Below are 20,315 nucleotides of genomic sequence, written 5' to 3'. Positions count from 1 at the left end.
CAACTTTATGAATCATAGAAGACGGGAGGCCAACTAGGAGATCACTGGAATAGTTGAGTGTGGCGGTAACAAAAGCATAGATGAGGGACTCAGCAGCAGGTGGGTTGAGGCAGTGGCGGAGGTGGGCAATATTACAGAGGTGGATGTAGACAAAGGTTCAAAATTAAGACACCTCAATTCACACTAGCAATACGAAGGAATCTTTTTCAGCATAAAGTAATGAAACATACGTGAACTGGTGTAAGCTCAATCCCACAATTTAACCGGGATACTAGTTGAAATGTTTTGAGGTCTGTCATTTTCCTCTGAACTTGTGCTTGTGATGCTAGGATTCCAACAACCAGAGTTCAGTTTGTGAGCAGAAAGTTGATGAAGTTGAACTTGATTTCCCAATGGGCAGCAATGATGGTTTGTTGGCCATGGTAAATGTACTTTACCACCCTGAGTCTTCTCCATTGCCAGCGGTAAGACCTGAGATTGAATATTTAATTCTCCTTCCAGCAGCAATCTGTTTTTATACCAAAAACAAAGCCCTCCAAGGTCAACAGCTTGGGCCAGGTATTTAAAAAAAAAAGAAATAAAATACAGAAAATGCTGGAAACACTCAGCAGGTCGAGCAGCATCTGTGGGGAGAGAAACAGAGTTTACATTTCAAGTCAATGACCTTTCGTCAGAGTTCTGATTCCAATTAAATAGGTTCGGGAGGACCAGGGTTCACAATTTTAAGTTGTATAAGGCCAGACGTGGGTTAGATGTCGGGAGGTGGTTCTTCCCCCAGAGGATAGTGGGCCTCTGGAACAGGCTGCCAGCTCGTCCGGTGGACGCTGATTCACTGAATCCCTTCAAGCGAGAGCTGGACCTGTTTCTGGCTGGGGTGGAGATCACCTCGTACAAAAGGTAGAAAATGCAATGCATGGAATTATCAGGGCCAGAGTGATCTCCTGGACTAGCCTAAGGGGGGTCAGAGAGGAATTTCCCAGATTTTTTTTTATCCCCAAACTGGCCTGGGTTTTTATCTGGTTGTCCGCCTCCCGGATCACATGGTTTCGCGTGGGGTGGAGAGTGTATATTGTGATGCACGAGGTATCACAATTGTATGGGACAGGCTGGTTGGACCAGCGGGTCTTTTCCTGTCCGTCATTGTTCGTAATGAGTCGGCTAGCACGCCTGCCACTCCCAGTGGCCTGGCTAATCCTCCTTCTTCCTTCCACAAATGCAGATTTCTTGCTTCCTCCATACTGTTTCTTGATTTTGCAAAGCTCCCTCGTGCTTCCCTGATGCTCCTGGACTGGCTCTCCGAGTCTTGAGATTCAATTTTTGCAGCTATCCACTTTAGGCATCTCCCTCGGAGCATGCTGCTTCCTAAGTGATTCATCCAGAGTGCACGCACTCTGCCTCCAACATTATTTGCTCCACTTGATAAGATGGGGGAATGGCCTTAAAGTGGCAGTTGGAATTCATTTCCAGTAGGTGCGAGGCCGTATTTAGATTTTTTAAAAACTAGCAGCGGTAATCATACTCGGAATGGAAATAGGCTCAATGCTGTGGAAGAGCAGAATATTTGGGGGTACAGGTTCACAGGATATTAAAACCTTAATAAGATCTCAGAGTACTGTGTGCAGTATTGGGCTCCACACATCAGGAAGCTTTAGATGGGGTACAACATAGATTCACTAGGATGCTGCCTAGAATGGGGAAATACAAATATCAAAAATTGGGTCTATTTTGCATTAGAGCAATGCAGATTATGGGGCGTTTTGATAAAATTATGAAAGAGTGGGACAGGGTAGATAGAAGCAAACTGTTTCCAGTAGTTGAGGGGTCAAGAACGAGGGGCCATAGATTAAAAACATCAAATCTAAGAGATTTCGAACAGAGAGCAAGAGAAACTTCTTTATGCAGAGAGTCGTGAGGCTGTGGAAATCACTTCCAGGGTTAATGGTTAAGGTAGAAACTAAGTCAACATTCAAGTTTAGATTGGATGGGTGAATGAAGGATAAGAGGTTGATGGGCTATGGGCACAGGGTCGGTACATGTGATTCAGTCTATTTGCTCACGTGGAGAGTAAATGCTGATGCAGACTGGCTTGTTTCTGTGTTGTAACTTCTACGTATTTCCACGAATTGGCAGCTACTCTCACCTCTCCTCTGGCGTTCAGCTCTTGCATCCATGTCTGGACCAAGCCTGTGATGAGGTCAGTTTATACCTCTGTGGTTTCTGTATATTATGTGCACTCTTCTCCCTAAATTGATGTTCTGTTACACACACCTGGACTCTGTTCCTTGGCAGCCGATTTTCGGATTATCGAGTGCCAGTGCTGCATCATCCTCTTTGAGCCAATCAGAACATAATTGTTTTGTCCAAGCCTCAGCTCCAGCTCTGAGCTTCCAGCTTCTGATTCCTCTCTATTGGGATCGATCATATTATCACTTCCAGCTCCACTCATCGGCCGTCCCAAAGACATCCTCTATCACCAGGAGAAATAGATGAAACAATAAGGAAAATCACTACGGCTCAAGAATCCTCATTTTGAATCAAATAAGGAGGCCATTCAGCCCACCATGCCTTTGCCAGCACTCAAAGGGTCTCTCTCTTACCCGTCTCTGCTGTCTTCGCGTTGCTGTTTTTCTCTGTCTGTCCCTCCTCCTCTCGTTCTGTCTCTCTCTCTGGTCTTCTCCCCCCTTAACTTTTCTTTTTGCTTCTCTCTCAGTGCTTTTCTTCTTTCCTTTTGGATGGGTGGCATGGCATGGTGTGGTGGAGAAAGAAGCCATGGGCAACTGCAGGCTGCTTTTTGGGAGGAGCCTGTCGGAAAAATGTGGCCCTCAGCAGCTCCCTTCCCATCCCCTCTCATAATCTCATGTCCTCCCCCCACCCCATCCTGTGGATTCCATCGTGTCCCCTACCCCACCTCACTTCACCTTCCCACTACCCAGTCCTCTTCCTACCACCCCCTCACTCCCATCGCTATCACTACCAAACTACCCAGTCAGTCCCAGTATCCTCCCCTGCCCCTTGATTCGGTGTGACTCACCTCACCCTTAACTTTTCATCCACTACCCCCCCACTCACTATGCTCGGGGGCAGGTGACAAGAAGCCAGAGATTCCTTACCCTCAATCAGTTCCCATCCTCCTCCTACCCTCCCTCCTTTCCTATCGGTTTACCTCAAAAGAGGCTTTGTTTGCTTTTGAAATTTAACTTGTTTGTTTTTTTAAAAAAAATCAAATTAGAATGAAGAAAGGGAGCGAGACAAGTAGAGAGAATGGTAGACAGGCAGTTTCTTTCTTCATTCTAATTTGATTATTTTTTTAAAAACAAACAAGTTAAATATATATATCTGTTTCACAGGTGTAAGTGATTAACATTTACTTGTTCGGACTTGCAACAAAGCCCAGGTCACAGTTAGCTGGCATTAAAATTCAACAGGTGCTTTATTTTTGAAAATTGAAGTAACATTACAAGAAGAAAAACAAACCCTTGAGCCACCTCATCTCTCTCTCCCTCTCACACACACACTTCTCTTTCTTAAAAATAACTCAATGAATTTTACCTCCGTATAGCTTCTGAAATTTTTCCTCTAGCTTTTCTGACAATAACTTTGAAAAACTTTTGAGCAGAAACTACCAGCAGCTAAAGAAAAGAAATCCCTCAGTACAATTGATTGAACGGTACTGATGCATCCTGGGAAATTAGGCACATTGCACATGCTCAGACTGCATTGTCCAAATCCAGCTCACAGCATCGCTGCCCTGGGCAAAGATATCAAGTTGTCAAAGGAGATACTTTCACCGTGTTGCCTACCGGAGATGAAAAGGGCAAAATTCAAACATACCGCACACCACCCAGTAAGTGCGCCTGACTGCTAAGCTTTTAAATAAAATCTAAATATAATATTGTGACTAGGTTAATCTTTTTTAATACTACTTCAGGGTGTTGTGAAACTAGTGAAAACAAAGCAATTAAATTATAATAAATGATGTGAGGTGTCATGTTTTGCTTGTCTTAATAGCATTTGTATTTTAGATCGTTATGATGAAATTCTCTCACTTGTTTTGACGTGTAGCCCAGGGAAGCGGTCTATTTAAGAAGTAATCTAATTGAAGTGTTCAAGATGATTAAAGGATTTGATAGGGTAGACAGAGAGAAACTATTTCCTCTGGTGGGGGGAGTCCAGAACAAGGAGGGCATTGCCTTAAAATTAGAGCCAGGCCGTTCAAGGGTGATGTCAGAATGCACTTCTTCACACAAAGGATAGTGGAAATCACTTGCCCCAAAAAGTTGATGAGGCTGGGGGTCAACTGAAAATTTCATGACTGAGATTGATAGATTTTTGTTAGGCAAGGGCATTAAGGGATATGGAACCAAGGTGGGTAGGTGGAGTTAAGATACAGATCAGCCATGAATGGCAGAACAGGCTCGAAGGGCTGATTGGCCTCCTCCTGTTCCTATGATAGAAAGGAAGAATTCGCATTTATACAATGCCTGTCACAACCTCAGGCGCTTACAGACAATGAAGTACTTTTTTGATGTGTTGTAATGTAGGAAAAGCGGCAGCCAGTTTGCACACAGCAAGATCCCACAAACAGCAATGTGATAAATGACCAGGTCATCTGTTTTAGTGACATTGAGGGATAAATATTGGCCAGGACACTGGGGAAAACTCCCCTGCCCTTCTTCGAAATAGTGCCACGGGATCTTTTACGTCCGTCAGAGAGGGCAGACGGGGTCCCGGTTTAACGTCTCATCCAAAAGACGGCACCTCTGACAGTGCAGTGCTCCCTCAATGCAGCACTAGAGTGCCAGCCTGGATTTTTGTACTGAAGCCTTTGGAGTGGGACCATGAACCCACGACCTTCCGACTCAGAGGCGAGAGTGCTGCCCACTGAGCCATGGCTGACACACAAGTGGTGAAGCATCACGCAGAGGTTGCAAATGTCTCCCTGCAGGTGGGGAGGGGATACTGAAGGGGAGAGCCAGGTGCCAGCCTGGACAGTCCCGGCAGCCAGCCAGCTACAAAGACCCTTGGCCGTAGTGAGGCAGCTGCCCTTGTGGCTGGAGAGGTGCCGAGCCATAACGCAAGGGATAAAAATCACGTGGAAAACAGGGGGGGCAAAGTTAACCCAAAAAGACAGCCCAGGACGTCAAAAAACATTTGCAAGCTTCTTCTTCATGGTTTTCTTTTTAAAATACAACTGTAGATATGCAAGCATGCTGTGGTGCAACTCTCTCACATTCTCAATGTCAAATACCTTTCTGATGGAGCTGCAAACACAGCTGAATATCAAAAGCAGGTTAGAGCAGGCATCAGCAATTGAATTGTTTGGTGAGGCCGTTATAATATCAAGCAATTCGTGTTGGTTGATCAAATCGAAATTTTAAAAACGGTACAATTTTACAAGGGACTAACCCTTTTTTTTTTAAATTGCCAACAGCTCCTACCAATCTCCCGGGAATCAACTGTGTTCCTCTCTGCACTAGAAATGGCACTTGGCACTAATAACCCGGTGAGACAAAAAATAAATTCCATACGCAATCAGGCGTTCCATTTCATGTTGATATAGAGCTTACTTCAGGTTGCACAGCTCCCCCATGAGGACCTTCATCAAACAGCTGCGGTCTGAAATTCTTTCATTGAATGAAAAAGGAGATGGTGGATCCTGTCAGTTGGTTCCCCGAGCAGACTGTCAATGTCATTTGGCAGAACGCCTCATCGCCAGAGCTTTCAAACAAGCACCAAGACCTAGCTTGGCTGGTGGTGAGAAGGGCCCTTCCCGTCAGATCCTTCATGCACTCCCGGACTCTCAGCGCCACCGCGCGCTGTCCCAGAGGAGGCTGCGGTGGAGACAAGACCGTCACCCATCTCCTTCTGGAATGTGCCTTTGCAAAGAAGGTCTGGAGAGAGATGCAGTGGTATCTGTCCAGGTTCGTCCCGAGCAGTTCCGTATCACAGGATTCTGTGCTCTACGGGCTGTTCCCGGGGACGCACACTGAGACGGACATCAGCTGCGGCTGGAAGACCATCAACTCGGTGAAAGACGCCCTTTGGTCTGCCCGAAACTTGCTGGTCTTCCTGTACAAGGAGCTGTCCTCGACCGAGTGTTGCAGACTGGCACATTCCAAGGTCCAGGACTACGTGCTGAGGGACGCACTGAGGATGGGTGCGGCCGCTGCAAAGGCTCTGTGGGGAAAGGCAACCGTTTAGAGCCTTCCTGCCATTGTATACCGAGGGGCTGCAATCAGGGAAAAACTCCCTCGGGCAGAATGTAAAATTCTAACTGATGTAATGTAACTGTAATGAACCTGGAAAGAATCTGTAACGTACCTGTTATCAAAAATGTGTATTGAGTGTACTGCAATGAGGCACCCTAGAGTGTCATGAACTGTAATTATGTCCAATGTGTTCATTGAACTGTACTTGATGTAACCTGCAAATTGTATAATCTGTATTGTGTACGTTTGGAATGTGATATGACAACTGTATTGTATGTATTGCTGCAAATTTTATGAATAAAGTATATTTTTTGAAAAAAAATTCTTTCATTGAATGATATAGCAGTGTAATAAAACTGATGTAGGAATGTCAGTATCTCTCTAAGGGCTATATATTGCTCTTTTAGTGGAATGCAGGTTAATAGTCCATATTTTATCGAGAGATTTTAAAGTGGCAGCTATGGGCCAATTTGCTAGTAAGAGTGCCCTAACAAACCATCCAATCAGGGCCCTCCTGTGATAATCATGTGCTCACAATAATTAAGCCCACCAATTACCCTTTAATTTCTATAAGTAACTATCGAATGTGAAAATTCTACATGGAATGGCTCAGCGGAGATTCCATTAAGTGAGGTTCAGTGACCAGGACCTGCAGGCTCTACACAGACGGTGTAAATCAGAAGCTGACTGGGCCTGAAAATCCACAGGCCTTTGATCCCGATGTAAGTTTAAGAATGCACCTACCAGTGACCCCTGGTGAGGACCCCGCCAGAGTGTGCGGGGTTAGGGGGAGGTTACCTACTTTATATTAACGCCGTGGCCGCTCCCACTAAGAGGGGCGCATCTCAGGCGCTCACCATAGAGACAAGGCAGAGGGCGCCAGGTCTGGAGAAAACATCTCGGTACTGCCCTTTGCTTCCCCCCCCCCCCCATCCCCCTCCCCGGCCTTGTATGGAGGCTGAGAAAAATGTGACAATCTCAAACCTATGGCAAATCAGCCTCCTGGCTTATTAATTCGCATTGCTAATGTGTTTTAGGCTAAACTTAACTGGAATAACAGGGCCAGAAGAGCAAGAGGCTTGCTGTGAAATATTTTCAACCGTGTACAGAATTTTGGAGTTCATAGATCAGGAGGTATATTCTGTGCTGCGTACCATCTGGTACATTTAAGCGCACTCTGATTGTGTACAACTGTTGCTCAGGCACAGAAAAATGAATAGCCAAATGGAACAGATAGTAATACTGTCCCATCTGCTCTTGTCACAGATGTCCTCAACGGTCCTCACTCGGATCAGTACCATTCACTTGAGCGCTGAGCATCACAGTGGCGGCCAACAGCAGTCCAGATACAGACACCTGATGAGGTGGGACTGTTCCTTGTTAATTCATCTTTTCAGCTAGCAGTCTGAATTTATTCATTTAACTCATTTTTAATTTATCCAGGCTTTTATTTGGAAACCTGACCCATGGGATTTTTAATTTATCATTGCCGGCACCGCCATTACAGGCCAAATGGCCTCCTTCTGTGCTATATGATTCTATGATTTTTTTTTAAACCAGTCGGTTTGAATTACTTATTTAATTTTTTAAAATTTATCCAGATTTTGAAGCAGACTCCATAATTCTATTTTTGAAAGGGAATTAGTTGCTTGAAAGATAAAAGATAGAGTAAGCAGGATAGTGGGGTTAGACTGAGTGGCTCGTGTGGACAAAGATAGCAGCAAAGATTTGATGGGCCAAATGGCCCCTTTCTGTGTTGTAACATTCTATGATTTCATTATTCACATTTGGACTTTGTCGAGCTGAATCAGGCACAAGAAAGATTTTATTATTTGCATATTTTGGGAGTCAGGTTTCGAAAGACCAATTGATTTTTTTTTTCACCAGCTGCCTATTTTCAAAAAAAAAATTGGAGATGAGCCAATCTCCCATGATGCTGCTCACGGTCAGTCAGAGGGAGCGGTATAGAGTGAAATATCCGCTGGTGTTCTCTTCCCCGATCATTCGCCGTAAATTCGGTAGAAGGTTGGCGGAAATGCCTCAAAAATGGCACCCTGGCAGAAGTTCCAGGCGTGTATCCTTTATCTGTGTTTCTGGTTAACTGGCTCAGAGAGGGGTAACAGAGCCGCCAGTGGAGCAAGCAAGAATGACGGGCGTTCTCCTAATATTGGGGTAGACTTTCGGCACGGTCCATTTTTTTTTGCGGCGGCAGCACGCGCCCAAAGACGGCGGCCCGAGGATCGCTAGAAATTGCCATGATCGGGGAGGGAAAGCTGGCCGAAGCCTTTCGCGCCGACACAGGCAGCTCGCCTGAGGGAAGACTTCAATTTCGGGACCCCTGCCTCGCCGGAAGTGGCCCTGGGGTAAGTCCCTGCTCCTGCTGGCTCCACCTTTTAAAAGTAAAGAGAAAAATTCACCTACCTTTTCGATGAAGGCCGCTGTCTAGGCCGCATCCACGTTCTCAATAACAGAGCGGTCCCAGGCCCGATGTCCGAGGCCCGCTCCATTCAGGGCAGCCCAATTTCTGGAAAGGATCTTCAAACAGGCGTCAGGCCTCTTATTAGACGGCCGGCCCGGATGCCTGAAAAATAGCCTGACCCAGTTTCAGGTTAAACATTTCTACACCTGTAAAACAGGCGGAATGAGGAACAATTTCTACCCCATTGTTTTTATTTCAGTTAACAGCACCATCCTCTGGCAGAAGGAAGAACAGAAGATTTTGCCATCACTATCACAGTTGCGGTGTTACCCACTGATTTCAAAGTTACCAAATGTTTTGAGTTGGTAATTTTTAAACTCTCTAAATATGTTCATAGAATCATAGAATCATAGAAGTTACAACATGGAAACAGGCCCTTCGGCCCAACATGTCCATGTCGCCCAGTTTATACCACTAAGCTAGTCCCAATTGCCTGCACTTGGCCCATATCCCTCTATACCCATCTTACCCATGTAACTGTCCAAATGCTTTTTAAAAGAAAAAATTGTACCCGCCTCTACTACTGCCTCTGGCAGCTCGTTCCAGACACTCACCACCCTTTGAGTGAAAAAATTGCCCCTCTGGACCCTTTTGTATCTCTCCCCTCTCACCTTAAATCTATGCCCCCTCGTTATAGACTCCCCTACCTTTGGGAAAAGATTTTGACTATCGACCTTATCTATGCCCCTCATTATTTTATAGACTTCTATAAGATCACCCCTTAACCTCCTACTCTCCAGGGAAAAAAGTCCCAGTCTGTCTAACCTCTCCCTGTAAGTCAAACCATCAAGTCCCGGTAGCATCCTAGTAAATCTTTTCTGCACTCTTTCTAGTTTAATAATATCCTTTCTATAATAGGGTGACCAGAACTGTACACAGTACTCCAAGTGTGGCCTCACCAATGCCCTGTACAACTTCAACAAGACATCCCAACTCCTGCATTCAATGTTCTGACCAATGAAACCAAGCATGCCGAATGCCTTCTTCACCACCCTATCCACCTGTGACTCCACTTTCAAGGAGCTGTGAATCTGTACTCCGAGATCTCTTTGTTCTATAACTCTCCCCAACGCCCTACCCTTTTCGGAGTAGGTCCTGGCCCGATTCGATCTACCAAAATGCATCACCTCACATTTATCTAAATTAAACTCCATCTGCCATTCATCGGCCCACTGGCCCAATTGATCAAGATCCCGTTGCAATCCTAGATAACCTTCTTCACTGTCCACAATGCCACCAATCTTGGTGTCATCTGCAAACTTATTAACCATGCCTCCTAAATTCTCATCCAAATCATTAATATAAATAACAAATAACAGCGGACCCAGCACCGATCCCTGAGGCACACCGCTGGACACAGGCATCCAGTTTGAAAAACAACCCTCGACAACCACCCTCTGTCTTCTGTCGTCAAGCCAATTTTGTATCCAATTGGCTACCTCACCTTGGATCCCATGAGATTTAACCTTATGTAACAACCTACCATGCGGTACCTTGTCAAATGCTTTGCTGAAGTCCATGTAGACCACGTCTACTGCACAGCCCTCATCTATCTTCTTGGTTACCCCTTAAAAAAACTCAATCAAATTAGTGAGACATGATTTTCCTCTCACAAAACCATGCTGACTGTTCCTAATTAGTCCCTGCCTCTCCAAATGCCTGTAGATCCTGTCCCTCAGAATACCCTCTAACAACTTACCCACTACAGATGTCAGGCTCACTGGTCTGTAGTTCCCAGGCTTTTCCCTGCCGCCCTTCTTAAACAAAGGCACAACATTTGCTACCCTCCAATCTTCAGGCACCTCACCTGTAGCGGTGGATGATTCAAATATCTCTGCTAGGGGACCCGCAATTTCCTCCCTAACCTCCCATAAAGTCCTGGGATACATTTCATCAGGTCCCGGAGATTTATCTACCTTGATGCGCGTTAAGACTTCCAGCACCTCCCTCTCTGTAATATGTACACTCCTCAAGACATCACTATTTATTTCCCCAAGTTCCCTAACATCCATGCCTTTCTCAACCGTAAATACCGATGTGAAATATTCATTCAGGATCTCACCCATTTCTTGTGGTTCCGCACATAGATGACCTTGTTGATCCTTAAGAGGCCCTACTCTCTCCCTAGTTACCCTTTTGCCCTTTATGTATTTATAGAAGCTCTTTGGATTCACCTTTGCCTGATCTGCCAAAGCAATCTCATATCCCCTTCTTGCCCTCCTGATTTCTCTCTTAACTCTACTCCGGCAATCTCTATACTGTTCAAGGGATCCACTTGATCCCAGCTGCCTATGCATGTCATATGCCTCCTTCTTCTTTTTGACTAGTGCCTCAATCTCCCGAGTCATCCAAGGTTCCCTACTTCTACCAGCCTTGCCCTTCACTTTATTAGGAATGTGCTTACCCTGAACCCTGGTTAACACACTTTTGAAAGCCTCCCACTTACCAGACGTCCCTTTGCCTGCCAACAGACTCTCCCAATCAACTTCTGAAAGTTCCTGTCTAATACCATCAAAATTGGCCTTTCCCCAATTTAGAATTTTAACTTTTGGGCCAGACCTATCCTTCTCCATAGCTATCTTAAAACTAATGGAATTATGATCACTTGTCCCAAAGTGATCCCTCACTAACACTTCTGTCACCTGCCCTTCCTTATTTCCCAAGAGGAGGTCAAGTTTTGCCCCCTCTCTAGTCGGGCCATCCACATACTGAATGAGAAATTCCTCCTGAATACACTCAACAAATTTCTCTCCATCCAAGCCCCTAATGCTATGGCTGTCCCAGTCAATGTTGGGAAAGTTAAAGTCCCCTACTATTACCACCCTATTTTTCTTGCAGCTGTCTGTAATCTCCTTACATATTTGCTCCTCAATTTCCCGTTGACTATTTGGGGGTCTGTAGTACAATCCTATCAAAGTGATCTCTCCCTTCTTATTTTTCAGTTCTACCCATATAGACTCAGTGGGCGAACCCTCGGATATATCCCCTCTCACTACTGCCGTGATGTTCTCCCTAATCAAGAACGCAACTCCCCCTCCTCTCTTACCTCCTGCTCTATCTTTCCTATAGCATCTGTACCCTGGAACATTGAGCTGCCAGTCCTGCCCCTCCCTTAGCCATGTTTCAGTAATAGCTATAACATCCCAGTCCCATGTACCCATCCATGCCCTGAGTTCATCTGCCTTGCCCATCAGACTTCTTGCATTGAAATAAATGCAGTTTAATCTAGACTTCCCTTGGTCTTTGCCCTGCTTTCTCAGACCATCTGTCCGGTCATGTTCTGTACACTCTCCCTTACTGCCTTTTGTTTCTGTCACCACTTTATTTCCCACTGACTTCCTGCATCGGTTCCCATCCCCCTGCCACATTAGTTTAAACCCTCCCCAACAGCACTGGCAAACACTCCCCCTAGGACATTGGTTCCAGTCCTGCCCAGATGCAGACCGTCCAATTTGTACTGGTCCCACCTCCCCCAGAACCGGTTCCAATGGCCCAGGAATTTTAATCCCTCCCTCTTGCACCATCTCTCAAGCCACGTATTCATCTTAGCTATCCTGTCATTCCTACTCTCACTTGCCCGTGGCACTGGTAGCAATCCTGAGATTACTACCTTTGAGGTCCTACTCTTTAGTTTAACTCCTAACTCCCTAAATTCAGCTTGTAGGACCTCATCCTGTTTTTTACCTATATCGTTGGTGCCTATATGCACCACGACAACTGGCTGTTCACCCTCCCCCTCCAGAATGTCCTGCAGCCGCTCCGAGACATCCTTGACCCTTGCACCAGGGAGGCAACATACCATTCTGGAGTCTCGGTTGCGTCCGCAGAAACGCCTGTCTATTCCCCTTACAATCGAGTCCCCTATCACTATAGCTCTGCCACTCTTTTTCCTGCCCTCCTGTGCAGCAGAGCCAGCCACGGTGCCATGAACCTGGCCACTGCCACCTTCCCCTGGTGAGCCATCTCCCCCAACAGTATCCAAAACGGTATACCTGTTTTGGAGGGAGATGACCGCAGGGGACCCCTGCACTGCCTTCCTACTCTTCCTCTGTCTGTTGGTCACCCATTCACTATCTCCCTCAGTAATTTTTATCTGTGGTGTGACCAACCCACTGAACGTGCTATCCACGACTTTCTCAGCATCGCGGATGCTCCAAAGTGAGTCCATCCGCAGCTCCAGAGCCGTCAAGCGGTCAAACAATAGCTGCAGCTGGACACACTTCCCGCAGGTGAAGGAATCAGGGATACAGGAAGGATCCCTGAATTCCCACATCTCACAAGAGGAACATGACACGGCTCTGGGATCTCCTGCCATGACTTAACCCTTAAGTTAGCTTAACAACAACTGCAATGTCAAGAGAAAAAAAAGGAAAGAAAAACTACTTACCACTCCCTTTAAGCAGTTTACTCCTTTAAATTGTTCTCAATTTAGAGAATGTTAACTGCACTAGGGACCTTGATTCACTAAAAAATAAACGCTACTTCCTATAAGACCTGCAGACCTTCCCTTTCCTTTTACTTCAGTTACTGTCGATAAGTAGAAATACTCACCTGAACCTACTCCCCAATCAGGTGCCTCCCCTGTGTCGCGTCCCGATCTGATTCCTGACGTCACTTCGAACTCGGTCGCAGCTCCGCTCGGCTCCTCTCAGCTGCACTCAGCGCTCTGAAATCCCGCCTTTTATCGGACGCTCCCTCCGCTCCGCTCGGCTCCTCTCAGCTGTTCTCAGCGCTCTGAAATCCCGCCTTTTATCGGACGCTCCCTCCGCTCGGCTCGGCTCCTCTCAGTTGGGGCAAAGAATTTCTTTACAAACCTGTTTAAATGGAAGGATTTAACTTACGATTCATTTCCTTTTTTAGGCAACCCTTACAACCCAAGGACAATTTACAAGGGGATAATTTTCCAATTTTACGGCGGCAACAGGGATTCTCAACCATTGCTGAAAATTACCCCTAATATCTATTTTAGCAACTTTCTTCCTCAGCAGACCTGGGCCTGCTCACACACAGTGAAGCGTAACATTTTATCAATTGTTTTATATTTGATTTAAATTATCCGAGGGGCACATTATCTTTACGACTTTCACGTAAAACTAAAGGAGCGGGGAGGGGTAATTTTTTTTTCTTCTGTTTTGTCTGTGACCGACGCCACAGTCAGCTAAGTGTCAGTTTGGCTCAGCTGGTAGTACTCTCACCTCCTGAGTCAGTCGGTTGTGGGTTCTCCTCGCCATGAAGTTGGCAAGCTGTTGGTTCTAAGTCCCACTCCAGGATTTGGGCTGACATTTCAGTACGTTACTTCACCTAGAAGTCAAAAAGCTGATGTCAAAATCCACTGCAGCACCAAGTCGTATGATTGCTATCCTTCAGTTTACTGGCCCAGATTTTGCTGGAGCGGGGCCCCATTAGTTAGACTTTTCCCCTCACCCTTCAGCTGGAACATTTTTTGCAAGGGATGTGCGAGGGCAATGGGCCATCTGGGACCTCGGTAAACAGCGGGACCTTAACATGGCGGAGAAGGAAATAAGGAAAAATTAGAGTCAAATGAGGTGCAGCAAGAGGAAATAAGAGAGGAAAAGAAAGATTGGATTGAGAGGAGGGCAGGAAAGTCGGAGGACCTTCTCAAGGATCTGCAGCTGGGCCCGGCCAAAGTGGCCACCTGCAGGACAAGATTGGACACGGCCCACAGGGTGATCGCTCTAACTGCCTGCCTCTCTTCCGTGGCCTCGTCCGCTCCCGGGAACACCTTGATTTTAAAATTCTCATCCTTGTTTTCAAATCCCTCCATGGCCTCGCCCCTCCCTATCTCTGTAACCTCCTCCAGCCCTACAACCTCCGAGATCCCTGTGCTCCTCCAGTCATGGCCTCTTGCGCAGCCCCGATTTTAATCGCTCCACCATTGGTGGCCGTGTCTTCAGCTGCCTAGGCGCTAAGCTCTGGAATCCCCTCCCTAAACCTCTCCGCCTCTCCACCTCTCTCTCCTTTTAAGGCACTCCTTAAAACCTACCTCTTTGACCAAGCTTTTGGTCACCTGTCCTAATATCTCCTTATGTGGCTCGGTGTCAAATTTTGTCTGATTACCCTCCTGTGAAGCGCCCTGGGATGTTAAAGCCGCTATATAAATGCAAGTTGTTGTTGTTATTGTTGTTTGACTGTCAGAGAAATTAGTAAGTGTTGGGGGGGTGGGGTAGGTGGTGGCATCCAGAAACCGGGCAAAGTTTATCTGGAGTTTCCAACATTTCAGCTTGGCGTGAAGAGTTCGACCGTACTCCCTAGAAACTCTTCTGTGCCCTTGGGCCTCATCAACGTTTTGTGCGCGAGCTGCCGGTGCGCGTCGTGCCTCCACGTGGAACTCGCGCATTTGAGGGCCGTGGCTGTCGGACCACTTGCCTCTCCGGCAACGGCCCGAAGGTAAGTCCCGGGAGGGGAGTTGGAGCGGGCAACGGGGGAGGGGGCAGAGGAGGCAGCAATCGCAAGGGCAGGCTCCACAGGAAGGCTTTTTTAAAAAGAAAATTCTCAAAACCTTGCCATTAGTTGGCGGCCTCTGTTGGGCGCTTAAGGATCCTAAGCTGGCCCGACCCACTCACCATTATCGAATTTGTGTGAGGGAACCAAAACAAGGCATTAGGTCCTTTTTAAATATGTAAAGGAGGGTCCTAACTCCTGTTTTAGGCAGTCGCCAGGGACACCGGAAAAATGGCCTGACCCAATTTCGGGGTTGAACATTTTTCTGGCATCCTTAGGACTTATGAAAAGGTCTCCAAAATTGGTAAAATGAGAGCAACAAATTCCACCCTGCATGTATTTTTTAACATTGATGCAACTGTTTCGTAGCTTACTAGCTTGGAAGATAATATAAATAAGCTCTAGCATCTCAATCTTTGACAGTGCAAATTGAAGTTGGGACCTTTCGCCCAATTCAGAATGATCATCATTATTATTAGCACAGGTACAGTGTAATCTTACTAATAGTATAACTGATTTCCAACCCCAATTCATATGCTTACCAGGAGCATACATTTGAGAGGTCTTAATATCAAGCATAGTGCAGTATAAAAATAGTAGATTGATGAACCATTAACAGACCTGTATTTACAATGCTGAACATGAACTGGAGCTTCATGCACACTTATTATCGTGCACTTAACAGAAGCAGGCTTTCACAGGGATTAACAGAAGTGCTGAGCTTTTGAAAATGTTACACGTAATAGATATACAGGTATGTACTGGGGCAGACTGCACTGTGCTCGACATAATCTTCTTGAAATCATAAAATAGCAGCTGCTTGAGGATTGTTCACTCAGCCAAACCAATTCATGAGTGAATTTTTGAGGGGGCTTTATGAAGTTTTTAGATTGTTATGAGCATGGACAGGCAGCTCAAGCTCTGGCAGGTGGCTTGATAACATTATCGGGGGGAAGAGGAGCTTGAAATTTTCCATTCCCTTCTTACATAACAGTTGAATATCTACATTCAATGTACAAAAACCAGCAATACAATAAACAGTTGGGAGCGATGTCAAAAAAATGTCAGGTAAGAAAGCAATAATAACTTCATGTCTTACTGTAATGTTATTTTCTTCGGTGATTCTCATGGCACCTCCTTTTTAAACTTGCCAATAATTCAATAGTTTTGCAGAACTGGAGATGAGAACTGAATATTTGTAGGACCGTCTCATCAAGCAATGGGCATATTACTGAACCACAAGTGTTGTGCAGGGTATAAAGCACAGGCTCAACTGAAAATATGTCACTAAACATTGATTTTGGCACATTTTTCGAAGTTAAAGGTGCTACATAAATGCTTGTTGTTGGTGTTGACGATGATGACCTGGTGACGCTATTAAGACTGTTACATTGGTAGCACAGTGAAAGTGCTCATATGTTCTTACCATAGTATGTTGAATTTCCACGAACCACTGATCAACAAGCTCACCAACACTTTAAACAGCTGAGCAGCACATCGGTAGCATAGGTCGAGCAGGAGAAGACTTGCTGACTTGGGGCAGTATGAGAAGAATTTCTCTGGGCACTACGAAGCAAAATCGGAGATGTACTCAAAAAAAATGTGCATTATAATATCATTACATGTAGTGATAGGGCAATCTGTCCCCTTACATCACAAGTAGAGTAGAAACAATTCACCAGTCACACACCCCTCCAAGTCACACACCATCCCAACTTGGAAATATATCGCCGTTCCTTCATTGTCGCTGGGTCAAAATCCTGGAACTCCCTTCCTAACAGCACAGTGGGAGAACCGTCACCACACGGACTGCAGCGGTTCAAGAAGGCGGCTCACCACCACCTTCTCAAGGGCAATTAGGGATGGGCAATAAATGCTGGCCTCGCCAGCGACGCCCAAATCCCATGAACGAATAAAAAAAAAACAGTCATGTAGTGCAGGGTTATAAGTGGGATTGTATTAGAGAAGCCGTTGTATTAAAGTTCCAACTGACCAATAAGTAATGATTTATCACACAGTTCTTGCAATATTTAGTAATGTAAGAGAAACAGAAAATGCTGGAAAAGCTCAGCAAGTGAGGCAGCATCTGTGGAGAAAGAAACAGAGTTAACGTTTCAGGTCGATGACCTTTCGTCAGAACTGGAAGGAGAGGAGGAAAGAACGAAAGGGAAGGTCTGTGATAGGGTGGAGGGCAGGAGTGATTAAATGACAAAAGGGATGATGGTGCAACGTAAAGAGGGTGGTAATGGGACAAGTAAAGAAACGAAAGATCGGTCCAGATTAACTGCAAATGGCAACAGCAGAACCATTACCAGCTCTTGCTGTCTGAAAAAATGGGAGCAGTGGTTATGATCTGGAGTTATTGAAATCATTGTTGAGTCTAGAAGGTTGTAAAGTGCCTACACAAAAGATGAGGTGCTGTTCCTCGAGCTTACGTTGAGCTTCATTGGAACAGTGTAAGAGGCCGAGGACAGAGAGGTCAGAGTGGGAGTGGGACGGGGAATTAAAATGGCAAGCGACCGGCAGGTCAGGGTCACGCTTGCGGACTGAGCTGAGGTGTTCAGCAAAGTGATCACCCAATCTGCGTTTGGTCTCCCCAATGTAGAGGAGAGCAGCGAAAACAATATAGTAAATTGAAAGTACAAGTAAACCGTTGTTTCACCTGGAAGGAGTGTTTGGGGCCCTGGACAGTGGGAAAGGAGGAGGTGAAGGGGCAGGTGTTGCATCTCCCACACTCGCACGGGAAGGTGCCGTGGGGAAGAGAGCGGGTGTTGGGGGTGATGGAAGAGTGGACCAGGGTGTCGCGGAGGGAGCAGTCCCTTTGGAATGTTGGGCGGGGAGGGGAAGATGTATTTGGTGGTGGGATCGCGCTGCAGGTGGCGGAAATGGCGAAGGTGATACATTGAATGTGGAGGCTGGCGGGGTGGAAGGTGAGGACAAGAGGGGCCCTTATCATGATCCTGTGAGGGAAGGAAATAGGACGGACACGGTCGAGGGCTCTGTCAACTACAGCGGAGGGAGATTCCCGGTTGAGGAAAAAGGAAGACAGATCAGAAGCACCGGTGTAGAAGGTGGCATCGTTGGAACAGATGCGACAGAGACGGAGAAACTGGGAGAGGGGAATAGAGTCCTTACGGGAAACGGGGTGGGAGGAAGTTTAATCAAGTAGCTATGAGAGTCGGTGGGCTTATAATAGATGTTGATTGACAGCTTATCCCCGGAAATAGAGATAGAAAAGTCAGGGAAGGGAAGAGTCGGCGATGGACAATGTGATGGCGAGGGAAGGGTGGAAATTGGAAGCAAATTTTGCCCCGAGTTTTCCAGTTTGGGGCGAAGGAAAGCAAGCAGCACCAATACAGTCATCAATGTACCGGAAAAAGAGGTGAGGGAGGGGACCTGAGTAGGACTGCAACAAGGAATGTTTCATGTATCCCACATAAAGGCAGGCACAGCTGGAACCCATACAGGTTCCCATAGCGACATCTTTTATTTGGAGGAAGTGAGTGGAGTCAAAGGAGAAGTTATTCAATGTAAGAACAAGTTCAGCCAGGCGAAGGAAGGTGGTGGTGGATGGGGACTGGTTGGGCCTCCGTTCAAGGAAGAAGCGGAGGGCCCGCAGGGCGTCAGGCCGTCCTGGTGGGGGTTGGAGGTGTAGAGGGACTGGACGTCCATGGTGAAAAGGAGACGGTTAGGGCCGGGGAACTGGAAACTGTTAAAGTGGTAGAGGGCGTCAGAAGAGACTGGACAAAGGGAGAAAAAAAATCGAGTCGAGATAGGAGGAAGTAAGTTCTGCGGGGCAAGAACAGGCTGAAACGATGGGTCTCCCAGGGCAGTCCTGTTTGTGGATCCTGGGAAGGAGGTAGAAGTGGGCTGTGCGGGGTTGTGGGACTATGAGGTTGGAGGCCTTGGGGGGAGAAGATCTCCAGAGGAGATGAGGTCAGTGATGACCTAGGAAACTATGGCTTGATGTTTGGCTTGATGTTTGGAGTCATGGTCCAAGGGGAGGTAGGAGGAGGTGTCGGAGAGTTGGCGTTCAGCCTCCGCAAGGTAGAGATCTCTTCGCCACACAACAAAAGCGCCACCCTTGTCAGCAGGTTTAATGACAATGTCAGGGTTGGATCAGAGAGAACGGAGTGCTGCGAGTTCAGACGGGGGGGAGGTTTGAGTGAGTGAGGGGAGCAGAGAAATTGAGATGGCCGATGTCACACCAGCAGTTCGCAATAAAAGGATCAAGAGAGGGTAAGAGGCCAGAGGGAGGGGTCCAGGTAGAACAAGAATTCTGAAGACGGGAGAAAGGGTCCGCTGGGCGGGGGACAGACTCCTGGCCAAAGAAGTGGGCGCGGAGGTGAAGGCGATGGAAGAAGGTCTCAGCATCATGTCGAACTCGAAATTCTTTGAGGTGGGGGTGGAAGGGGATGAAGCTGAGGCCTTTGCTGAGGACTTATCGTCCGGGGTCAGAGAGGGGAAGGTCGGAGGGGATAGCGAAAACAAGACAACGGGTGAGATTGGAGAGAGGGATGGGGCCAGAGGAAAGTGAAGGGGAAGAAGGATCAGGAGGGGTGTGGGTATCTAGGAGTTGTTGAAGCTTGCGGTCCTTGACACCTGAAAGGAAGAAGAAAAGTTTTTTGTTAAAGCCCCGGATGAGACAAAGGGTGAAATAGAACTGCGGACCAGGACAACTCTGAAATCGAGTGAGTCGGTGCTGCTGGAGAGAGAGGTCGAGAGCGCGCACGTGGCCGCGCATGGCGTTGAGCGTGGATCTCAGGAAGTGGCGAGAGCAGTGGTTCGAGGAACGTTGAATATCATGGAGATATCTGTAATCACGGGCAGATCCGAAACATGAGGGGTGGAATTTAAATTGGAAACCATGTGGAATAAGTCGGAGCCGGAGACAGTTGCTGAGGGAAGAGATGTGGCTGTGAAAGCGAGTTTTAGAAGAAACTTGATCAAATGCGAGAAGGGCAATTAGGGATAGGCAACAAATACTGGCCTCGCCATCGACGCCCATATCCCATGAACGAATATAAAAACAATCAACAACTACCCTCATGAACCCTCTCCATTACTTCGTGTGTCCTGGAAAATCGCATGTGCAGGAAGTGCCACCAACTGCTCGCGTTCAAGCTCAGTGAGCTTGAGGGGCAGCTAGCATCACTACAGTGCAA

This window comes from Heptranchias perlo, chromosome 15, assembly GCF_035084215.1.
Source record: "Heptranchias perlo isolate sHepPer1 chromosome 15, sHepPer1.hap1, whole genome shotgun sequence".
Taxonomy (NCBI): domain Eukaryota; kingdom Metazoa; phylum Chordata; class Chondrichthyes; order Hexanchiformes; family Hexanchidae; genus Heptranchias; species Heptranchias perlo.
This window is presented reverse-complemented; position numbering follows the sequence as displayed.